The 24,379-nt window shown below is 49.5% G+C and overlaps 1 protein-coding gene and 7 non-coding genes across 11 annotated transcripts in view; 4 read left to right on the top strand and 4 right to left on the bottom strand.

Annotated features, from left to right (window-relative positions):
• LOC102461677 (uncharacterized) overlaps positions 1-24,379 on the bottom strand; it is a 185,343-nt gene that overhangs the window by 28,573 nt on the left and 132,391 nt on the right. The window lies entirely within an intron of this gene.
• TRNAI-AAU (transfer RNA isoleucine (anticodon AAU)) lies at positions 2,179-2,252 on the bottom strand. The gene has a single exon. It is a non-coding gene; the product is annotated as a tRNA-Ile (tRNA).
• On the top strand, positions 4,173-4,254 carry TRNAS-AGA (transfer RNA serine (anticodon AGA)). The gene has a single exon. It is a non-coding gene; the product is annotated as a tRNA-Ser (tRNA).
• TRNAT-UGU (transfer RNA threonine (anticodon UGU)) lies at positions 5,453-5,526 on the bottom strand. The gene has a single exon. It is a non-coding gene; the product is annotated as a tRNA-Thr (tRNA).
• TRNAL-UAA (transfer RNA leucine (anticodon UAA)) lies at positions 7,075-7,157 on the top strand. Its single transcript has one exon. It is a non-coding gene; the product is annotated as a tRNA-Leu (tRNA).
• Positions 8,425-8,640, top strand: LOC142824517 (small nucleolar RNA U3). The gene has a single exon (XR_012899376.1). It is a non-coding gene; the product is annotated as a small nucleolar RNA U3 (small nucleolar RNA).
• TRNAV-AAC (transfer RNA valine (anticodon AAC)) lies at positions 12,763-12,835 on the bottom strand. The gene has a single exon. It is a non-coding gene; the product is annotated as a tRNA-Val (tRNA).
• On the top strand, positions 14,604-14,678 carry TRNAT-AGU (transfer RNA threonine (anticodon AGU)). Its single transcript has one exon. It is a non-coding gene; the product is annotated as a tRNA-Thr (tRNA).

Below are 24,379 nucleotides of genomic sequence, written 5' to 3'. Positions count from 1 at the left end.
CCAGCCTCAACTTTCACGTGACAACTACCTAGTCATTTTTCTTGCCTCACTGCCACGTTACAGCAGCTGTGACCCAAGAGGTTACTTCAGACTCCTTCCCACCTCTCCCTCACTGCTAAGACAACACTTGCCATTTTCAGAAGGGGCAGATCTGGGTGACTCAAACTGCCCCTCCCCTCTCCTGCATGGGCAGCACTGCAGGAAGCTCTGTGGCACACACAGCACTAGCCCAGCGCAGAGTCAGCTCAGCACAAGATCCATTGGTTCGCTTTGGTTGTTGAAGGAGACAACACAGAACTGGCTCCAGCCCCCACTCAGTAACCTGGGGAAATGACCCACCAGGCCTGGGCCCCTCGGAGAGGCAACGATTCCCCACTGGCCAGGGCAGAGCCTCCCTCTCACACAGTCATGGAGCCTTCTCCCCCTGGGCCTGCCTCCCCCTTCACTCAGCTCTCACTGCTCGGTGCTGCCAGGGAGGGGCCTCACTGCGAGAGCCGCCTGGGCAGGTTCCTGCCACAGAGACACGTCCCAGAGCAGGACGGATGCTCAGACCGACACTGAATGTTGCTCAGCGCTGGGGTGAGACAGGGAAGGAGAAAAGGGTCTAATGGCGCCTGCAGCCTTTCAGAACAGCCCCCGGCCCCACCCCCAAGTACCAGCCTTTCCCTCCACCTTTGCTGGGTTCTGCTGGGAACTGTCTTGACTCAGGCCTCCCCAGTGACAGCCTAAGGCTGGCCAGGGCTCATTAAGGAGATGTGGGGCTGGGTGGGGAAAGCACGGCGGGCTAGCTACAAATGGAGTTGTGGTTCGCATGGCAGCAGCTGGCCAAGGAGTTAGGCTGGGTTTGTGGATGTTCTTTACTGCTCCCCTGTCTCTGTTCTCTGACTCGCCCCTTTCCCGTCGCCTGGTCCTGCCCAGCTCTGACTCCTGCCTGGCTACCTCCTGCATGAGCTGAGCTCAGGGGCCGGGCTGGTGACCTGCTCCACTGACACCTCCCATCACTCTGCTCTGTCACTCACGGAGCAGCTGAGCGATTGTCCCCTTGAGTGGCATTCTCAGCCAGCCAATCAGCTTTGTGAGGAGTTCATGGAGGCAGGGCACAGAGCTCTCTTGTTAGGCCAGCAAGGAAGCAGCCAAGGCCCCACGCCCAGGGAGCCGGCTGGAGACCATGTGGAGGGAGCCGCTGCCTCTCCCCCTGTGTAGCCGGCACTTTCCCAGGGGGGCAACTCTGCTCCCTGGGGCCTGTCTCCATCGCTTCTGTCACCGCCAGGCAATGGGAGTGCGAGTGGACTCCCCAAGGGGCGCACGGTGAGAGACAGGGGGCTGGCAGCTCAGGGAGGGGTGGTCCCAGGAGGCAGAGGGGCACCTGTGACTCTCGGCTGGCAGCTGACACTCTGCTCCTTGCTTCCTTCCTGCTGCTTCACCTCCCAGGGCTTCTTTCTCCTTGTCCATAGCAGGCAGCTACACAAAGGCAGGTCACCAAACCAGATACCCCTGTGGCCAGCATGGGGCTTGTACCCATGATCTGGGCGTTATCAGCATCAAGCTCTAAACAGCTGAGCCAGCAGCCCACGAGGGGCCCTTTGGGAAAGACCCCACAGGCAGCTGCAGGGACGTCTCTGCCGCTGCCACGAGCTCGTCTCTGATGGGGCCACAGGCGACTCACTGAGATGTGGGCTGGCTAGTGCAGAAGTCAGAGGAGCAGGAGCCAGTGTGGGTTCAGAGTGGCCTTGCACAGAAGCAGGTTTGGGGGAGGGGCTGCTGGGCCGCTGAAGCAGGTGACCAGTGGTTGGCAGCAGCGCTATGGGCTGGGCACATGGTCCCATCACCTGGACATATGGAGCCTCTCCCCTACAGGGAGCCTTGGGCCAGCAGCTGCAGCAGCAGGAATTTGGGCATCAGGTCACCCCATTGGGGACAATGGAGGGAAGAGAAGATGCTATTGGGGAAAGCAGGCCAGGACAAGGCCCTTGTAGCTCCTGGGTCTGTGCAGGCTGGAGCCTCCTCCTACCAGTTCTCTGGCCTGAGTCCTGCAAAGCTCTCAGCCTTTTGCCTGATTCTGCTTCCCTGTCCATAGCAGGCACTTTCCCTGGGGCCTGTCTCCATTGCTTCTGTTACTTTAGGCAGCTAAAGTGTGTGTTTGGCAGGGGCAGAAGTAGTCACCACAGCAAAAAACTCTGGCCAACATGGGGCTTGAACCCATGACCTTGGTGTTATTAGCACCACGCTCTAACCAACTGAGCTAGTCAGCCTTCAGGAGCTGAGTTTACAAATGGGCCCTTTCAGAAAGACACCTCCAGCACCTGCAGCACCTCTGCAGCTGCCGAGGGCTCTTCTCTGACAGGGCCACTAGCAACTCACTGTGATGTGAGCTGGCTAGTCCAGCTGGTTTGAGGTTTGGTCAAGGTGGCTGGCGGCCGACATGGCGCACTGAGACCCAGGGCAAAGAGGCAGCCGGAATCTCTTGCTGCCAGCAACTTGCCTCCCAGCTTCTGCCCTGTAGGCAGCAGCCGCAGCCCCTTTTGGCCACTGGGTCAGCCTGTGAAGGGAGGCAGGAATGGGGCCAAGTAGCGAGTCAGACTGAGGGGGGCAGGCAAAGCTCATCTTGCCTTGCAGGGCCACTGGCACCAGCATCTCTCTTGTGCGCTGCGGAGGAGAAAAATTCCGAGAGAGACAAGAAAGACTAATTTAGAAAAGTGTTTAGAGGGGGGCACCTGTTAATGCCAGGGGGGCAAGAGTCAGAGCCTGGCAGCTCCTGGGGACCACAAGGGTAAGCAGCAAGCTCCAGGCAGGTTAAGTTTTAGGGCCCAGCCCATCTCAGCCAGGCAGACCATAGCATCAGACTGAGCTCCAGACACCCAGCACTCTCCCTGGGGAGCCTGTAGCTAAGGAGCCCAAAGCTCATAAAGTGGGAGGGTTTTGCAGCAACCAGCCCAACCCCAGCAAGTCCCACTGAGATTTCAACTCAGATCACAGGACTCAGGGTCCTGAGTGCTGCCCCTTACAACGTGGGACCTACGTGAGCCAACAGTGACTCAATTAGGCTGAACTGGAGCCTCAGCTCATGCCCACTGGGACCAGCTTTGCTTCTTTTCCTTCCACTCAGAGCCCCCTTCTTCTCCTGGGCTGCAAGGAGCCTCCCTGGGATACCCTGAGACAGGCACAGGACTCTGCCTCCCCATAACCAGCCCCACCCCACCCAACTGGCTTTGGCAGAACAAAGGGGGGGCGGGGGGGGCTAGCTAGACTGCTCCCTTCTTACACACTTCAAAATGTCCATTTCTAAACAGGCCAAGACTGTGTGGCCTAAAAGAGAAGGCGTCTGACTGTGGGCCAGAGGACTGAGAGTTTGAGTCCCTTTGCAGTTGTGTTGACTGTGCTTGTGACTCCTGGTATCTTATACCTGGAAAGGTTCTGTAACAATATGGATCCATGGGAAGGCCTCTAGCTATTCAGCAGATCTAAACTAAAGCCTCTTGCAGAGAGGCAGCAATTAGCTGTAGAGCCTGGGCTCATATTCCATCTAAATGGCATTTCAATAGGGTCACACTAGGCTGTGAAAAGGGGCTTGGATCCTAATGACACCCACTGTCACCAAGTAAGACACAGACCTCAAGGTGGGTGGAGAAAACTTAGTGAACAGCACTTTGCCTGGCAAAAAACTGCTTATCAGTGTTTGTGCAATTGGCATTCTATGATTATCATCCTCACTTTCCTATTGTTTGTGTGATCGCTGTCTGGATTGTAACTGTTTCTGTCGGCTGTATCATTAATTTTGCTGGGGGGAAATCAACAAAGGCGGTAAAGTATGATTGATTAGGTAAATCATAATAGTATGTTAGCTTTGGTTAGTAAAATTATACTAAAATAATCGGTTAAGCAGGACTCAATTTTCACTCTATTAACTGGGGTCCAAGAAGGAGACCAGGGAGAAGAAGGAAAAGGGAAAATGAGAAGAGGAAGAAAGAGGGAAAAGGGAAAGGAAGGAAGAAGACCAAGAAGGAGGAGGGAGACCTGGAAGCAGAACTCACCTCCAAGGCAGCCTCAGACCAGAGCAGCCAGGACCCCTCTGCGTGACCGTTGAAATGGTTTGCTGTGTGAATTCTGTCAGGTGATGTCAGGCCTGGGCACTGGGATTATTTACCATTTTCCCTGACTGGCTAGGACTCAGAGCTGTGATGGCTGAGTGGTTAATGTGTTGGACTAGAAATCCAATAGGGCTTCCCTGAGCAGGTTCAAATCCTGCTCACAGTGAGGTTTGTGTTTTGGTCACACCCCTTCCTAGGGCAACAAGGTACCCAAGTCCTGAGACCCCTGAGAAGAACGTGCCAGTCCCAGCAGAAGGGACACCTGTGCTATGTCTACACTTGCAGCTTCTTGCATGAGTAATATGCAAATGAGGCTAAGTGTGGAATATTGCTAAGCCTCATTTGCATAGCTAACGAGCCACCATTTTTTTCCAAAGAGACTCTTGCACCAGAAGGAGCATCTACACTGCCCCTTCTTGCACAAGAAAAACCCTCCTGCGCAATGCGATTACACCTATTACTTTTCACTAAACACCATTATCAGACTGCCCGGTGCACATTCCTACCTTCCTTTGTGCGCACAACATACATGGGGCTCTAATTACTGGCCACCTGCCTTTCACACAGATATTTGGTCCTTGTGACTTTCAGGTACATTCTCATGGCAGCTGTTTAAAAGTAATGTGCTTCTATTGCATGATCAGCACCAGAGTCTCCGGTTGTGTCTACACTGTGAGTTTTCTCAGCAAAAGATGTGCTAATGAGCAGGGCTTGCCAAGCAGCGGGGAGCTCTGCTCGCCAGCCACGCGGTTTCGCATGGTTCTGCGCTCTGCGCACACGCAGATCGTTCTGCGCATGTGCAGATCGCTCTGCTCCAGCTCTTCCGGGATGTAATTACTTACATCCATGGGCGAGTAGATTCCATTATTTGCAGAGCCCTGGTAATGAGGGTCTCATTTACGAGAGTCATGATCTCATTTGCATATTTTCTGACAAACTGATTTTGTGCTAGGGTTGTTGTGCAAAAAACAAGCAGCATGGAAGTTTTCTTTTTGTGCAAAACCCCCTTTTTCTGCAAGATCAGGATACCTCTTTTTTGGGAGCATAAGAATCTTGTGGAAAAAGGGAAATTTGTGCAAAAAAAATGTTCACACTGCTTGTTTTTGCACAGCAATCCCATTGGCAGAAAATATGCAAATGAGATTGTGACTGATGCAATTGAGTCCCTCATTAACATATTTTTTACAGAGAAAACTTTTAGTGTAGCTGTAGTCTCTATAAGCCTCACTAAATCAAACCCCTAGGGTACCTCCTGCTCTTTGCTACTATCCTACTCCCACTGTAAGCGCACCACCAAGCTCAGCTGAAGGTAAAACCAACTCCAGACACATGTTGAGAAGAAAAGACCCATTGACCTGGCAACAAGGCACCACTGGGAGTTGAACCCAGGATCTCCTGCTTACAAGGCAGGCGCTTTAGCCAACTAAGCCATGGTGCCCTCCTTGGAAGCAGCCCTAAAACTGTTCTACTTTATGGTGCCAGACACCCCCTTCCCATTCCAAAGTGCAGCCGTTCCCCATTCCCCTCCAGCTCTTGCCATGACTCAAGGCCTGCGCAGCCCAAGACATTTGATTGGCAGCTGGAACCCAAAACCTTTGTGTCAATTGTAGCAGCAGACCCCAAAGGGACAGACCCAAGGCAGCCGCCTGGTCCTAAGGCCGGGCCTGCAGCCAGGGGGAGGGAGAAGAATCTCTCCTTTCAGCTGGAGTCAAATCAGCAACTTAAGGACACTTGCTGAGCACCCGCTACAGCTCTCTGCTCTGCCAGTTGAGCTATGGAAGGTGCCTGGGGCAGGCTGCTTTGCCTATGTTGGCCCTCTCATGAGTGCCAGGGCAAGAGTCCCCCGAATGGGAGGGGCAGAGGAACCCAGCAGCACAGGGGTGTCACAGGCGCTTCACCCGCAGAAGGACCCTTGAGTGATCCAGGCAGAAACGCCGCGTCTCACTCCCTGCAGCTCCCCTTGCTGCCCTGGCAGGCGCTGCCCCTTCTCCCACTGGCCTGGGCCTGGCCTCCCTCCCCCGCCCGGCACCACAGAAAGTCCCTTGGTGTGAGCCTGGGCAAGCTTAGGCCCTGGGCTCTGGGGCCAGCCCCCTGAAGGTCAGAGCCCTCTACCCACAGTGCTACTCCAGGGGGCCTGGTTCCAGGGCCTCCTAATCCCAGGGACTGGGGGGCTGGAGGCCTTTGCCCTGGAGCCTCAGAGCTCCCCCAGTGCCACCTGCCAGGAGGGGGAATCTCCCGCAGGGCCGGTGCGATGTAGGAACCTCTCCCAGGGCAGTGCCCCCAGCCCAGTCCCTGCCCCTTGCGGGGGTAGATAAGAGATACCCCCTCCCCTTCCCCAGAGAGCAGCCCCCCAGGGCTATAGGGGGCAGATCTGGCCCAGGGCTGCTCCCAGCAGAGGTGGCTTTGATCCCAGCCTGGGTCCAGGGAAACTGCTTCCAGTTTCCAGCACCTGCGAGGTTGGGGGAGTGAGCAGATCAGCGTTTGCAGATATTTACACTTATTTGCATAATGCGTATGCAGATATGCAGGGCTCGGCACTTAGGGCAATCTGCCCGCCCGTGGTGAGTAGATTTTAGCCCGGTGCGGCGCTCAGTGCAGTCTGTGCATGCACAGTGATATGTAAATAAAATGTTACTGGTCTGGCAAAAGTTTGTGAATGGGTTTGTCTGTCCATGGTATAAACACAAAGGCTGGAAACACTGGCCTGATCCCTGGGGGCTGGCCGAATGCAAGGCAGGGAAAACATTGGGTGAAGGGGGGGATATTTTCCCCACCAGGCCTCTGTCCCTCGGAATCCCTGGGGATGTTGGGTTTTGTCTCATTTTTCTTCCCTTTTCCCTGCTTCCCTCCTCGCTGTGAGGAGGGGGCAGCTCTCGCCCTCGCGGTGGGAAGCCCTGGTACAGGGATGGGACAGGCAGATGCTCTGAGAGCGATTCCCTGGGCTGTTTGGGGAGAGAACAGTCTCATGTCTGCTCTCTTACACACCACCAGGATGGCCGAGTGGTTAAGGTGTTGGACTTAAGATCCAATAGACATTTGTCTGCGTGGGTTCAAACCCCACTCCTGGTAGCTTCCCTCTTCTTTGGTGAGACATTGATCAGGATGGCGTTTAATCCTGCTGTGAGGCAGGGGACTGGACTTTGTCTCTGAAGGTCCCTTGGGCTATATCTGGTGGGTTCTTGTGCAAGATCACATCCATGCTGGTGTGTGTGAGCTGTGCTTCTGTGCAAGAGCATCCATGGCAGTGTGGATGCTCTCTTGTGCAAGAAGCCCTTTCTTACCACACTTTACTATAAAACTTCTTGCACAAGAGCGAGTGGGCAGTGTGGCCCTTCTTGCGCAATAACCGACCAATGTAGACACAGCCTTACTGACCAATGTAGACACAGCCTTCCAGTTCTAGTCCCAGTTCTGATTGGCTGAGCAGGGGCCAGTCACAGGGGGGAGACTCAGGACTTTGTTAAAGCAACGAAGAGTCCTGTGGCATCTTATAGACTAACTGAAGTGTAGGAGCGTAAGCTTTCGTGGGCAAAGACCCACTTCGTCAGATGCATCCGACGAAGTGGGTCTTTGCCCACGAAAGCTTACGCTCCTACACTTCAGTTAGTCTATAAGGTGCCACAGGACTCTTTGTCGCTTTTGCAGATTCAGACTAACACGGCTACTTTGAAGTAGGAATAAGAGATCCTCCGGAAAAGGGCTTTTTTCCGGAGGATCGGGGCCAGTGTAGACGCTCTTTTCCGGCTTTTCTAAAAGCCGGAAAAAAGCGGCGGACATTTTTATTTAAATGCCACAGGGGATAATTAAATCCCCCCGCGCATTTCCCTATTCTGACTTCTCCCATTTCCATAGCTATTACGGGTTATGTGGCCAGTGTAGACACAGCCAAAGTGTGACAAAAATAAATTACTTGAGTAAAGTACAAAAACTCCAAAAAGGTCTTGAGTAGTGTGATCAATTATTTCTACTTAGTTACTTTCCACCTCTGCTCGGCAGGCAGGAGTTCCTGGACCCTTGCTGGTCCACAAACTGGCAGTTGGTTACCGCTGACTTAGAGGAGCCCCAGGAACTACAGTTTCAGGAAGAATCAGCAAGAGATTGTGATTGGCTGCAAGGTGCTCCACATGCTAATCAGGAGGCATATGGCTGTAAACAGGGACATGGAGCATATTGTAATATATAGATTTTTAAATCTGGTGGAGTGTGTTTTAATGGGACAAGCACTTAGCTAAGATTATTTCTGTTCTTTAGTTTTCTAAGTGTTGTGTGAAAACATTCCCCATGAAGAGAAAGTGAATGCACATGAGTGTGGTTGTGTACTGAGCCTAGCCCTGCTAACACTGTATTTTCAAGGATCATTTCTATAGTTAATAATTAGAGAAATGCAGCTGAAAGTGGCTGGTCTTGCTAACTATGAGAATGAGTAATAGTGTTCTTTTCTGAGTATTAAGTGAGCAAATAGTGTTACTTTAATGTAATTGCTGTCTGCTCTTGATGGTTGTTTCTTCTTTCCTGTTGGGAAGCTGGAGGAAGAGAGCACAGGGTGAGTGGTTGGCTACTGTTAAAAAGTTCAATATTAGTTTTGAAGTAGGGAGGAGCAGGGACTTCACTTTATCATCTTGTCCTGGCTTTTCTTTAATTCCTGGTTTTATTTGTACTGCTCTGGTCCTGATGCTGGGCTATGTCTACATTGGCATGATTTTATGCAAAAGCAAACATTTTTGCTGCAAAACTTGCTGCCTGTCTACACTGACAAGGAGTTCTTGCACAAGAACACTGATGTTGTAATGTATGAAATCAGGGCTTCTTGCGCAAGAACTATGATGCTCCCGCTCAGGAATAAGCCCTCTTGCGCAACTGTTCTTGCGCAAGAGGCCATGTAGACAGGCAACATGAATTTCTTGAGCAAGAAAGCTCTATGGTGAAAATGGCCATTAGGGCTTTCTTGCGCAAGAGAGCATCTACACTGACATGGATGCTCTTGCACAAAATCATGCCAGTGTAGACGTAGCCTAAGAGTTTCCTCCCATGAGGAGAATGAATTTTGTGTTGTGCACCAGTACTGAGATCATGTGGCTTGTTTGGATGTGCCACTGTGGCACCCAAGTTATTAATAAATATCTTATAAACCTCTACCTTTTTCCTCTGCTGCCATGTCTCCTCCCCTTGCTCCATCAGCTCCCCTGGTGCCTGCTGCCCCCCAACTCCTCACCCTCCTCTGCTGTCCTGACTCCTGCCCTTCTCACTGCCCTCAGCCTTCCTGAGACCTGCCCCCCTCCACCAGCCCTTCTCTCTCCCCTGTGTCCACTCCTCCAGTAGCCCCACTCTGATCAGGTGAGCTACCCCTCCTCATCCCCTCATCTAACACCTCCCTCTTCATACTTGTCCTGCCTCTCTCCTCTGGTTCTGGCCTCTCCCCTGCAGGTGTCTGCCTTTCTGCTTCACCTCCAGAATCCCCTGACACCTGCACCTTCCCTTAGCCCTGGACCTTCCTGGTGCCTTCCCCTTTCCCCTCTTTTTTCCTGATGCCCACCCCCTCACCACTCTCTGCCCCATTCCCCTCCTGCCCCTCTGTGCCCTCACACATGCCTTGCTCCATCCCCACCTTTCTCATGCCTACCACTTCTTTTAAGCCTTCTCCCCAGCACCTCCCCCTCCAGTTCCCAATGCCCTCTCCTCTCCTCTCCCAGCATCACCCTGTCCCCCCCAATGACACCTCCCCTCCTGCCCTTTTCCTTATTGTCTGCACTTGCCTCCCCCACCACATTAGTCTCTCCTGCACCCCAACCCCTTGGTGTCTTCCCCTTTCTTCTCCTGACCTGCCCCCTCCCATCTGCACAAGCCCCTTCCTCTCCCACCCCTCGCCTCGCCTCACCTCGCCTACCTTTTGCCTTCCCGTTTGCAGGGCTGGAGTCTGCTGCGATTGGGCTTCAGAAGTCCCCACAGTCTGGGCTCCAGACCACGTGCCAGAGCCAGGCCGCTCAGTGCTCACAGCCCCAGCCCATCACAAGATGACAGTCCCACCTCTAGCGAGGCTCTACGCCCCTGCGCCTTGCTCGGCGCATCTCCTGCCAAGGCGCGGCTTGGCTGTTTTTAAAAATGGCACTGCAAAACCAAGCCGCACGTGACCCCGCCCCCTACGGCTCAGCGTGTGTGACCCCGCCCCCAGCGCAGCCCCAGCTCCTCCCAACACTGCCGCCCAGGCTGTTAAGTCTCGGTTTGACAAAGCCCTGGCCGGGTTGATTTAGTTGGAATTGGTCCTGCCTAGAGCAGGGGGCTGGACTTGATGACCTTCTGAGGTCTCTTCCAGTTCTATGATTCTATGATTCTATGACAACTCTCCTTCCCCAGCTGGGGTCAGCCTTCTCGCCGGAATCCCTAGGCCCGGTGGGATCTTCTGGTGGGGCCGTAAGAGCCAGCAGCACCCCTACTGGCTCTGGTGCAGCACGCACACGTATGCTTCCCCTCCATGCTGGGCCGGCAGAGTGGTGCCCCAGAAAGTGTGGTGCCCTACGCGACTGCGTACTCCACGTATGCCTAAAGACGGCCCTGGCAACAACCTTTGCGCTAAAGAGTATTTGCACAAGATCATGCAAATGTAGACGTAGCCCTGATGTCTTCCTGCTGTTCTCTCACCTGCTTCTGAGTCTTTTTCCGTGTGCTTCTCACACTGGAGGTAGCCAGCCTCTTAGATCTGCCTCATGCCTTGTCTCCCATCTGTTCCCTAGTGGCCCTGTGGGAGGCAGAGACTAGCCGCAGCCCAGTGTTAATTATCCCTTGGGTTAGTGTCCTTCTCCCATAACATGTAGCTAAGATATTTGTTAGTAACTGGCAGGTGCCATGGGGGCTTACCCCCGAATAGACTCACATGACCTCATCTTGGCTCACAAGACAAAATTCACCCTGCTCCTGGAACAGGAACACTGACTAGTAGTGAGGCCCCTGCCAGGTACAACCAATCAGTGAGAGCTGAGTGAAGTGGGGGAGGCAGGAGCAGGGGGAGAAGGCTCCATGACTATGTGAGAGGGAGGCTCTGCCCTGGCCAGTGGGGAATCGTTGCCTCTCCGAGGGGCCCAGGCCTGGTGGGTCGTTTCCCCAGGTTACTGAGTGGGGGCTGGAGCCAGTTCTGTGTTGTCTCCTTCAACAACCAAACTGAACCAATGGATCTTGTGCCAACCTGACCCTGTGCTGGGCTAGTGCTGTGTGCGCCACAGAGCTTCGTGCAGGGCTGCCCACATGGGAGAGGGGAGGGGCAGTTTGAGTCACCCAGCTCTGCCCCTTCTGAAGGGCTTGTGTAAATGGCAGGTGCTCTCTTGGCAGTGAGGGAGAGATGGGAAAGGGGCCCTGAGCGAACCTCTTGGGTCACAGCTGCTGTAACAATGAGTAAGATGAATGAGTAGGCAGTAGTCATGTGAAAACTGAGGTTGGTTTCCCTGACTGGGAATGGAACCCAGCCCGCCATAGTGAAAGTGTTGAATCCTAGCCACTAGACCATCAGGGACACATTAATAGATATTTTTCCAGTTTCTGTCCCCTTCATGACATGCCCACAGGGGATAAGAACAGAAACCAAAGAGAACATCAGAACAGCCAGACGGGGCCAACCCAGTTGCCCAACGAGCCCAGGATCCTGTCTCATGACAGCAGCCGATTTCATTGCCCAGTGGGAATCCACACGACAGACAATTGTTAAGTGATCCCTCCTGTCACCAATTCCTAGGTTCTAGAATGCACCAGCTAGGGACACCTTCCCTGTCCATCCTGGTTAAATGCCATTGATTGACCTTCCCTGCATTAAATTATCCAGTTCTGTTTTGGACCTTCTTGTAGATTTCACCTTTTCAACATCCTCTGGCAAGGAGTTCCACTGGGCGCAAAAATGCTTCCTTTGGGTTTATTTTTAATTTGGTTATTTACCAGTTTCATTCTGTCACCTGGGATCTTGAGTAGAAGAAAAAAATTCTTATTGCTTTCTGCAACCCTGTCATCATTACATAAAACTCTGTCCCATCGCCCCTGAGTCGTCCCTTTCCCAAGCTGAGAAGAAGAAGTTCCATGAACTCCTGGGAGTAGCTGTTCCAAAGAAGAGGCATTTCCTGTGGAAAAGATGGCCAAACCCAATCCCCTATACAGAGCCCCAGAAAATACCAATGGACACTGTTTCTTGTCCTGGTGGCCCCTTGCAGGCCCTGGCTTGGGAAGCACCAAGGAGCCGTGTGTGGCCAGGAGAAAGGGTGCAGAAGGAACATGGAATAAGGAGCAGGGTGAGGGAGCAGGAACAAGGGAAGTGTGTAAAAGGAAGCTGGGGGTATTGGGTGGGAAGAAAGCGAGGGGAACAGGGTGGCTGGGGTCTAGGCATGAGGTGGGACATTATGTAGTTTTCTGTCCCTGTGCAGCAACAGCTCCAGCCACACTGCCCCGAAGGTGAACAGCCACAGTCATGGCATTTCCCAGGTGGGCCCTGGACTGTGTGGCTGCAATGACCTGGTCTCAGGCAAGGCATCACTGAGAAGTCTCAGCCCCAGCCCTGCATCCTCCAATTTCAGCCTAACCTGTTTAGCTCTCCCACATGCTCCTGAAAGCCAGCACACTTGCAGCCCAGCCCTACACCAGAGGGCAGACCCTGGAACTGCCTTGTGGGTACCCAGGGGAACCGCAGTAAGAGACGACCCTGTGTTTCTGCCTGGCTTTGAACCAGGGACCTTTTGTATGTTAGGCAAATGTGATAACCACTACACCACAGAAACACACTTAACAGTAATTTCTGCTGTTGCACTTAAACTTGGGCAGATATTCAGTTGCTAACCCTTTGGTCAACAGAGATTGCTGCAGGGCAAAGGAATTCTCTGTTGTCGGTTTTGTGCCCTCAGGAAGAGACCAAACGGAAGGAGGCCGGGCCCCACAACCTAAACCCTGAGAGGCTGCTGTGCCTGGCACTGGCAAGGCAGGGCTCTGACTGCAATTGCTGGGACAGGAGAGCCAGCACCAAGTGCCCTTGTGATTCCCTAGGGGTGACAGTGCCCAAAGATCCTGTAAGTGCCACCTCTGCAGCTCCTGCAACTGTGGCTGGACTCTGCACTCCTGGCTTCCCTCCTGCTGCTTCATCTCTCTGGCTACGACTACACGGCACATTTATTTTGGAATAAGCTGTTCTTGAATAGTGATTCCAAAATAGTTTATTTCAAACTAGCAGGTCTACACTGCAGGGAAACCTCAGAATAGTCCGAGGCAGGCTCCCCAGTGTAGATGAGCTACCTCGATTTAAAGCCTCAGGAAGAATAACTTAGAATGGCTCTGGGGAGGGGCTAGTTCAAACTAGCAGCAGTGGCTCATCTACACAGGCCTTTTTTAAAAATAGCTCATTTGGAATAGGTGTTATTCTTCGTAGAATGAGGTTTGCAGAAGTCGGAATAAGCCGTCTGTTACTTCAGAATTATTTCAAAATAACGGAATTGCTGTGTAGACTCTTGCATTGTTGTTGTGGAATAACGGCCATTGTTCCAAAAGAACTTTTGTGTGTGGACAGAATCTGCACAGCCCAAGAAATGTGATTAATGGCTTGTTCCCACAATCTTTCTGTCAATTGCAGTAGAAGGCTCTGAAGACATGGACCCAAGGCAACCACCTTGGTTGCCTTCTGCTAAGGCTAAGCCAGAGACGAAATAATCACTCATTCAAGCCGGAGTTGAACCAGCAAGCAATCTAAGGATTGCTTGCCAAGCACACACTGCAGTCTTCCACTCTGCCAGCTGAGCTATCAAAGGGTGTTTAATTAATGACGGCTGGTCCAGGTTGTCTCTTCTACAAGTCTCGGGGCATCTGCTCCCCCAAATAGATGGCATTGCTGATGAGGGGCAGAGGAGCACAGGGGCTGTCACAGGTACTTCACATGCAGACGGACCCCTTGAGTGAAACCTGTGCTAGATCCATCCATGTCACAGCAAAAGGAAGAAAGTTGGGTTCTTCTCATGTGTCTTCTTTGTTCCAGAGTCTCTAGGGGTGCGGTCGGGGCAGGTCCACAAAAAAACAAACCACTTGAATGAACCTCGGTCTACAAACACACAGAAACACCTCTGACGGTTTCCTTGCCTCTACTTAAATGTTGACAAAAATTTCTTGCTAACTCCTTGGCCAACTCAGATTGCTGGGGGGTTAAAAAATTCTTTCTCCTTAATTCTGTGCCTTCAGGAAAGGAGCAAATTGAGGCAGGCTAGGTCCCCTCCTGGGGACTCCAACCAAAACCCTAGGACTAAAGGATTTACAAGCCAGATGATCAGTGTTTGCTGCACTTCTCCTTCCCCTCAACTATGCCAAACCTCAAAGGCCACTCTACAGTCCCAGCGGCTGGGGGAGATGTGCATGTTAGAGCCTCTGCCCACTGAGCTGTAGCCTTCTGTGACCAGGGAGCCAGACACTGCCAGGGCGGGAGGGAAATGGGGATTGGCTGCACTTTGGGAGTCAATGATGTTGTCTGGGACCATAGAATAGAACAGTTTCACCAAATTTCCTGAGGCGGGCACCATGGCTCAGTTGGCTTAAAGCACCTGTCTAGTAAACAGGAGATCCTGGGTTCAACTCCCAGTGGTACCTCATGATGCCCTTTTATCACATTTTCCTATGTGTTTCTGGGTCACAGAAGAGGCCTCCCCTGGCCACGGGTAGAACTGCTGGTTCAGAAAAAGGCTAAATGGGAAGGAGTGTTGGAAAGAAGGAAACCACTACTGCAGAGAGAAACATGCCTGAGAGAAGTGTTGGCCTCAGAAAGCTGCAAACAGTTGTCAAAGTAGCTCATTTGGGAGCGTATTAAACTGAAAATTTGAAGGTCTCTGGCTCAATCCCTGGCTTTGGCAGGAGCCTTTCTCAATATGGCTTAGTCTATTTTGGCATCTCTCCATCTCTGGTAAGCAAACATCTTGGCTACGTCTAGACTGGCCACAAATTCCGGAAAAGGGATGCAAATCAGGTAAGTCAGCATAGGGAAATCCGCGGGGGATTTAAATATCCCCAGCGGATTTAAATAAACATGTCTGCTGCTTTTTTTCCAGCTTGGGGAAAAGCCGGAAAAAAAGTGTCTAGACTGGCACGATCCTCCGGAATAAAGCCCTTTTCCGGAGGATCTCTTATTCCTACCTTCCGCAAGAGTGGGCGGGCAATGTGGATGCTCTGCAGATTCTTGCACAAGAACAGCCATTCTTGCACAAGAACCCACCAGTGTAGACATTGTTCTGCAATCAGAGTTCAAGGGCTGTATCAAGAGGCCGGGAATGACATCCTAAAGATGATGTTATTTCAGGGTTAGAAACTGGAGAGGGGATTTCATGTCACCTCAGAAATTGTTGACACAGTAGAACAGGGCACTTGGCTTCGGCTGCTCCCAGCTGTCGTGGAGTAAACACATGCTAGCTTTAGGGTTCAAGACAGACAAAACCACCTTAATAACCCAGCTGGGAGGGAGGTTGTCACAGACGACAGGGAGTCACCCCTTACCAATACAAACCCCTTCCTCACACTCAAATGCCTGAGATATTTATACCTTCTTACAAAGTCACAGTGGAAATTTACAGAGAAAAGAAGAAGTAAGGCACTTTGTCTTTAAATAGTAACCTCTGCTTGACCTGATAACAAATAGTAAGCAGTGTGTTTTTTTGTTAGTTTGTTTAACAGCATTGTGATTTCTTGCTCAACTTGCTCAACCGATGCAGGACGCACTGCGTACGGTTCAGTCTTTGGCCAGGCTAGCGAGGCCTACCTCCACATTCCCCCCTTTATAATCTCACACTTTCATCAGTCCAAGAGTGCAGTAGACAAGCTGCAGACGTCCCTCTCATGACTCGTTATCCAAAGATCAATCACTGAATAGACCGTGCTGTCTCATCACCTGCTTTTGCCTCTTAGGATTGTCCTTTAACCAGCATTAGGCTTTGTATTTCTTTGTCAATGTCTTCTTCCTTTTGCTGCATTTTCAGATACATAGGTTGAATTTATCGTGACATTGTAGGGCTAAGTGCCTTTGCGGTGGTTATACATAATTTGGTTATTAAAACTTTAAGCAAGTGAATAACAATGATAATTACGCAAAAAAATTCTTACCCCCTATAATATCTATTGTAACATTTTCTGTCCCCATAAGCTTATGTTGGCCGTGGCCCATTCCCACAATGACCAACTATGGAGGTTATTTACCTTTTAGGAGATTTTTCTAATGCTTTTAATGATGCTGGTCAAGTTACCAGAATTGTTGGGAATATATGTACAGCATGGTCCTCTTTTAATTAAGGCACATACGCCTCCTTGTTCGGCTAGCAACTAATCTAATGCTAGTCGGTTTTTTAATGTCATTTCCTGATTTTGCTTAGCTTCTTCCATAATAAGTTCAAATCCTTGGGCTGTGTCATTTGCCACTGTTTCTAATGCAAGTGCTAACTGATTTATTTGGGCCTCAAGTTTCAACGGTGCAGCGGGAGACAGGTTAATAAAAACATTTTTTAAAGTTTTTTTTATCCAAGATGGAATTTGGAGCCCCCACTTTTGTTCATGGGACCACTGCTGGGGCAGTTCTTTTGTTCTAAATATTGCGTTGGGCATTAATAGAGCACTTTCAACTGCACACCAACGATGCCAATATTTTGGCAAGTTGGTATGGCCATGCAGCCCGCACAATAGGAGATGCCCTGGGTTAGTGTGTTTAACAGTTGTAAATCCTCTTTGATCCCAGTGACTAGCATATTTCCCACAGAGCTGGCCTCAGCTTTTTGTACCAGTTATGTTTCAACCCCATCTCTGTCTTCCTCTAAGCATTGGACCAAGCAAATACCAATGATAGGGAACACTAGAGAGGCTTTTTGTGGTAGGGTCCCAAGGTAGAAACTCAGAATAAGTTTCATTGGTGATTTGGCAAGCGTTATCAGTGGTTCTATGAAAGGACCATCCCTCTTATTCCATGGCAATGTAATTTACACAAGAGCCTTTGGTGAGGGACCTTGTCAAAGGCTTTCTGAAAATCTAAGTATACTATATCTACTGGATCCCCCTTGTCCGCATGTTTGTTAACCCCTTCAAAGAACTCTAAGGGTATGTCTACACTACCCCGCTAGTTCGAACTAGTGGGGTAATGTAGGCATACCACACTTGCAAATGAAGCCCGGGATATGAATTTCCCGGGCTTCATTTGCATAAGCCGGGTGCCGCCATTTTAAAATCCTGGCTGGTTCGAACCCCGTGCCGCGCGGCTACACGTGACACGAACTAGGTAGTTCGAACTAGGCTTCCTAGTTCGAACTACCATTACTCCTCATTCCACGAGGAGTAATGGTAGTTCGAACTAGGAAACCTAGTTCGAACTACTTAGTTCGTGCCACGTGTAGCTGCGCGGCACGGGGTTCGAACCAGCTGGGATTTAAAAATGGCGGCGCCCGGCTTATGCAAATGAAGCCCGGGAAATTCAAATCCCGGGCTTCATTTGCAAGTGTGGTATGCCTACATTACCCCACTAGTTCGAACTAGGAGGGTAGTGTAGACATACCCAAATAGATTAATAAGACATGATTTCCCTTTACCGAAACCATGTTGACTTTTGCCCAACCAATTATGTTCTTCTACGTGCCTCACAATTTTATTCTTTACTATTGTTTCAACTAATTTGCCTGGTACTTAAGTTAGACTTACCGGTCTGTAATTGCCAGGATTGTCTCTAGAGCCCTTTTTAAATATTGATGTCACATTAGCTACCTTCCAGTCATCAGGTATGGAAGCTGATTTAAGGGATAGGTTACAAACCACAGATAATAGTTCAGCAATTTCCCATTTGAGTTCTCTTAGAACCCTTGGATGAATGCCATCCAATCCCGGAGATTTGTTAACATTAAGTTTTTCTATTTGTTCCAAAACCTCCTCTAATGACATTTCAATCCCGGACAGTTCCTAAGATTCATCACCCACAAAGGACGGTGCAGATTTGGGAATTTCCCTAAAGTCCTCAGCCGTGAAGACTGAAGCAAAGAAATCATTTAGTTTCTCCACAATGGCTTTATGGTCCTTGATTGCTCCTTTTATATCTCAATCATCTAGGGGACCCACAGGTTTTTTAGCAGGTTTCCTGCTTCTAATGTACTTAAAAAACATTCTGTTATTTCTTTTTGAGTTTTTGGCTAGCTGTTCCTCAAAATCTTTTTTTGCTTTTCTTATTACAGTTTTACACTTGATTTGACAGTGTTTATGTTCCTTTCTATTTCTCTCACTAGGATTGGACTTCCACTTCTTAAAAGATGCCTTTTTGTCCCTCACTGCTTCTTTTACATGGTGGTTAAGCCACAGTGACTCTTTTTTAGGTCTCTTGCTATGTTTTTTAATTTGGGGTATACATTTAAGTTGGGCCTCTATTATGGTGTCTTTAACAAGTTTCCATGCAGCTTGCAGGGATTTGGCTCTAGTCACTGTGCCTTTTAATTTCTGTTTAACTAACCTCCTCATTTTTGTGTAATTCCCCTTTTTGAAATGAAATGCCAGGGTGCTGGACTGCTGAGGTGTTCTTCCCACCACAGGAATGTTAAATGTTATTATGTTATGGTCACTATTCCCAAGCGGTCCTGTAATGGTTATTTCCTGGACCTGATCCTGCACTCCGCTCAGGACTAAATCGAGAATTGCCTCTCCCCTTGTGGGTTCCTGTACCAGCTGTTCCAAGAAGCAGTCATTTAAGACACTGAGAAATTTTATCTTAGCTTCTCTTCCTGAGGTGACATGTATCCAGTCAATATGGGGATAATTAAAATCCCCCATTATTATAGACTTCTTTATTTTGGTAGCCTCTCTAATCTCCCTCAGCATTTCAATGTCAGTATCGCTGTCCTGGTCAAGTGGTTGATAATATATCCCTACTGCTAATTTCTTATTATTGGAGCATGGAATTACTATCCATAGCGATTCTATTGAACCTATTGCTTCATTTAATATTTTTATTTCATTTGATTCTACATTATCTTTCACATACAGTGCCGCTCCACCATCCACCTGGCTTGCTCTATCCTTCCGATATATTTTATACCCCGGTATGATTGTGTCCCACAGATTTTCCTCATTCCACCAGGTTTCACTGATGCCTATTATGTCAATCTCCTCCTTTAATATGAGGTACGCTAGTTCACCCATCTTATTAGTCAGACTCCTAGCATTTGTGTAGAAGCACTTTAAAAATTTGCCACTGCTTATTTGTCTGCCCTTCCCTGATGCATTGGATTCCTTTATATGCAGTTGCTTGTCTACTCTGGCCCATGGCTTGTCCTCTCCCCTCCTTTCTTTCTGACTACAGCTTAGATAATCTCTATCAACGGATTCTCCTCTAAGAGAAGTCTCCATCTGATTTATGTGCATCTCCGCACCAATCGGCTTTCCCTCATCTCTTACTTTAAAAACTGCTCTACGGCCTTTTTAATGTTTAGTGCCAGAAGTCTGGTTCCACCTTGGTTTACATATTATATGGCATCAGCATGTTTATAAGGATAAGCTTCTACCCATCCCGAAAACATATTAATGATTACAAGAATGTACTCATATCCACAAGATGTAGGCATTTGTACAAAATCCATTTGTAAATTCACAAAGGGTCCCCAAAGTGTGTGTGTGCGGGGGGGGGTTGCTGCAATTTTAGTTTTTACCCTTTGTCCAATGCTATAAACTAAACAGTACTGCAGTACTGTGCCACCACAGCAGGAAAATGTAGGGCGAACCAATCCTGCTGCACCACTGCAATCATCCCCCCTGTGCTCGTGTGGGCCACCGAGTGGGGCACACGAGCAAGAGCAAGGTAGAGCAGGAGGGCTTGAGGCACAACCAGGCGGCCGGAGCAAGTCGGAGTGCATCAAGAATCCCCGCCGCAGCCAGTCTGCTTTTTCAGTCTCAGGTGCCTTGCCTTGTAGCCCAGCCAGTTCTGTGAGGGACGCCTACATTGGCTGGGCTACAGAAGGGCAGACAAGAACATGTTTAGGAGCCTGAGGGCCAGAAAGGGCTGCATTCTTTGCTGATTGATCAGCAAAGGCATTTTTATAGGTAACTTCGTCAGAAGGGGCCAAGTGTGCTTGACACTTGACAATAGACAAGGAGGAGGGTAAAGGAAAACACAAAGTACATTTACATAACAGCTATTGTAGATGGGGAAACCAGCAAAGGTAAGGAAGCCACGTTGCTTTCACAACTGTCTACAATTATGGACAACGCCAAAGGCATATCGGGAGTAAGTATAAATATTGGCAGACAGTCCTTTAACTAAAATGCAGGCGTGAGTTAGTGCAGTCAAGAGAACAAGGGAATCTTATTTACAACCTTTAAGGGTAGGAAAGGCGAGCAAAAGATCATTTAATTTAATTCTTTTTTTAGGCCTTTTAAGGTGCCCGGCACCAATGAATAGCAGGGCAAGTGGCCATTATTGCAATGGTGGGGTTACTAGTTTCTTCATTGTATTTAAATATTTTGATGTCTCACTTGCCCGTGTTGTGTTACTTACAGATTCTTTGTCATCTCTGGCTAAACCACTTTTATAATTAGTGTTCAAGTTGCAAAAGCTAAATATTTCCTTAGTATGGCAATTTAAGCAAAGCGACCCCAGTGGAAGGGGATTGGTACCCCACTTTCAAGCCTCCTTTTCACAGTGCAAATTTTGCTTTTTTCCTTCAGCTCCATAAGAGTAGCAGGAGCAGTGGAGACATTGTTACATTCTTTTAACTTAAACAATTTTTATACTATTATTTTTTACTACATTTTGAGTTGCCAATTGATTGGGCCCAATTATTAATTTTGTTTTGTTTAAAGTTACACTTTTGCTTTACTTAAATTATTTTTTATTTAAAAACAATATTCTATGCACATTTGCAAAACATATTAAAACAACACAAAACACCATCAGAACATAAGAACGGCCGTACTGGGTCATAAGAACATAAGAACGGCCGTACTGGGTCATAAGAACGGCCGTACTGGGTCAGACCAAAGGTCCATCTAGCCCAGTATCCTGTCTGCCGACAGTGGCCAGCACCAGGAGCCCCAGAGAGGGTGGACCGAAGACAATGATCAAGCGATTTGTCTCCTGCCATCCCTCTCCAGCCTCTGACAAACAGAGGCCAAGGACACCATTTTATCCCCTGGCTAATAGCCGTTTATGGACCTAACTTCCATGAAATTATCTAGCTTCTCTTTAAACTCTATTATAGTACTAGCCTTCACAGCCTCCTCTGGCAAGGAGTTCCACAGGTTGACTACACGCTGTGTGAAGAAGAACTTTCTTTTATTAGTTTTAAACCTGCTCCCCATTAATTTCATTTGGTGTCCTCTAGTTCTTCTATTATGGGAACTAATAAATAACTTTTCTTTATTGGCCCTCTCCACACCACTCATGATTTTATAGACCTCTATCATATCCCCCCTCAGTCTCCTCTTTTCTAAACTAAAAAGTCCCAGTCACTTTAACCTCTCCTCATATGGGACCCGTTCCAAACCCCTAATCATTTTAGTTGCCTTCTTCTGAACCCTTTCCAAGGCCAAAATATCTTTTTTGAGGTGAGGAGACCACGTCTGTACACAGTATTCAAGATGTGGGCATAGCATAGTTTTATACAGGGGGCAGTAAGATATTCTGGGTCTTATTTTCTATCTCTTTCCTAATAATTCCTAGCATCCTATTTGCCTTTTTGACTGCCGCTGTACACTGCGTGGAAGTTCTCAGAGAACTGTCCACGATAACTCCAAGATCTCTTTCCTGATTTGTTGTAGCCAAATTAGCCCCCATCATACTGTATGTATAGTTGGGGTTATTTTTCCCGATGTGCATTACTTTACACTTATCCACATTAAATTTCATTTGACATTTTGTTGCCCAATCACTCAGTTTGGTGAGATCTTCTTGAAGTCCCTCACAGTCTGCTTCTGTCTTGACCATCCTAAACAGTTTTGTATCATCTGCAAACTTCACTACCTCACTGCTTACCCCTTTCTCCAGATCATTTATGAATAAGTTGAAAAGGACTGGTCCCAGGACTGATCCTTGGGGGACACCACTAGTTACCCCTCTCCAATCTGAAAATTTACCATTTATTCCTACCCTTTGTTTCCTGTCTTTTAACCAGTTCTCAATCCAAGAAAGGACCTTTCCTCTTATCCCATGGCCATGTAATTTAAACAAGAGGGACCTTGTCAAAGGCTTTCTGAAAATCTAAGTATACTATATCTACTGGATCCTCCCTGTCTGCATGTTTGTTAACCCCTTCAAAGAACTCTAAGGGTACGTCTACACTACAGCGCTAATTCGAACTAACTTAGTTAATTCGAACTAAGCTAATTCGAACTAGCATGTCCACATTGAGTGGACCCTGAACAGGGCTTAAGGATGGCCGGAAGCAGTGACTGCAGGGCATCAGAGGAGGACTTAGAGCGTGGAGATGCTGTCTCAGGCTAGCCGAGGGCTGCGCTTAAAGGGACCCGACCCCCACCCCGGACAGACAGTTCTCAGGGGTGCCCCGCTTGCAAAGCAGTCCTGGCTTGGAGTGCCCGGAGTACCCACACTGGGCACATCACACCACTCGGCCATCAGCTCGGCTGCACTTGCCGCAGGCTGCCATCTGGGGAGAGAGGGTAATTGGGGGGCTGCAGGAGAGCTTCCACACCCAGAAGCCCGCAGAGCCAGCCCAGTCCTCCCCATCGGGGGCTCGTGCCCCATTCCTCCCTCACCTCCTTCCACTTACCCCTCCCTAGCCCCTCTTCCTGATGTACAAAATAAAGGACAATTGTATTCAAAAATGGAATCTGTTTTTATTGAACAAAACTGGGGGAGACTGGGAAAAGGAGGTGGGAGAGGGGAAGAGAGAGGGTGGGAGAGGGGAGGGCAACTACAATGATCAGGAGTTGGGAACAGGTCCCATATGAAGAGAGGCTAAAGAGACTGGGACTTTTCAGCTTAGAAAAGAGGAGACGGAGGGGGGACAGGATAGAGGTCTCTAAAAGCAGGAGTTGGGTGGAGAGGGTGCATACAGAAAAGTTCTTCATTAGTTCCCATAAAGAAGGACTAGAGGACACCAAAGGAAAGGAATGGGTAGCAGGCTTCAAACTAGTAACAGAAAGTTGTTCTTCACAAAGCAAAGAGTCAACCTGTGGAACTCCTTGCTGCAGGAGGCTGTGAAGGCTAGAACTAGAACAGAGTTTAAAGGAACGTGAGATCAAGTCATGGAGGTTGGGTCCATAGAGTGGTATTAGCCAGGGGGTAGGAGTGGTGTCCCTGCCCAAGGTTTGTGGAAGGCTGGAGAGGGATGGCACGAGATAAATGGCTTGGTCACTGTCTTCGGTCCATTCCCTCCAGGGTCCCTAGGGTTGGCTGCTGTTGGCAGACAGGCTACTGGGCTAGATGGACCTTTGGTCTGACCCAGGACGGCCATTGTAAGCTCAGGGCTCAGGGTTGGGGGTCTCAGTGGACCCCCTTGATTTTCATGCACACCTGCTCCTGGGTGGCCAGGCTGGCAGCTCTCCTGCCCTAGCTGGCCACTTTCCTGTGCCTAGTGCGGAGATCGTGGACGAGGTCCACGATGTCCGCACTAGCCCAGGCGGGTGCCTGCCTCTTGCGGTCCCGGGCAAGCACCTGGGAGCCGCCAGCCTGGTCCCGGGAAGAGGGGGGGGCTGGGGGGCATCGGGTGGGTGGCTCGATCCGTGCCAGGTGCAGGGTCTGCTGGCTGGGTGCTGGCAGGCTTGCACCTGGCACGGGCACCGTAGCCAGCCCGTGCCCCTTTAAAGGGTCCGGGGCCAGGAGGGGGGCAGACGAGTTTCCCTGGTGTTGGCCAGAGTGGCCACCAGGGAAACCTGGGGAGGGCTAGCCTCCCACTAGTTCGAATTAAGGGTCTACACAGCCCTTAATTCGAACTAGTAAGTACGAACTAGGCTTAAGCCTCGTGGAATGAGGATTACCTAGTTCGAACTAAGCGCTCCGTTAGTTCGAATTAAGTTCGAACTAGCGGAGCGCTAGTGTAGCACCTATGAAAGTTAGTTCGAACTAACGTCCGTTAGTTCGAACTAACTTTGTAGTGTAGACATACCCTAACAGATTAGTAAGACAGGATTTCCCTTTACAGAAACCATGTTGACTTTTGTCCAACAAATTATGTTCTTTTACATGGTTCACAATTTTATTCTTTACTATTGTTTCGACTAATTTGCCCAGTACTGAAGTTAGACTTACCACAAAAACAACATTATGTCATGACAGAAAACCATGGTTGTTGCTTTTTTTTTTTTAAGTTGGTACCAGTGCTTTTTGATGT

This window comes from Pelodiscus sinensis, unplaced genomic scaffold (genome assembly GCF_049634645.1).
Source record: "Pelodiscus sinensis isolate JC-2024 unplaced genomic scaffold, ASM4963464v1 ctg35, whole genome shotgun sequence".
Classification (NCBI taxonomy): Eukaryota; Metazoa; Chordata; order Testudines; family Trionychidae; genus Pelodiscus; species Pelodiscus sinensis.
The sequence above is the reverse complement of the archived record's forward strand: the minus strand, read 5'-3'. Positions and strand labels throughout refer to the sequence as shown.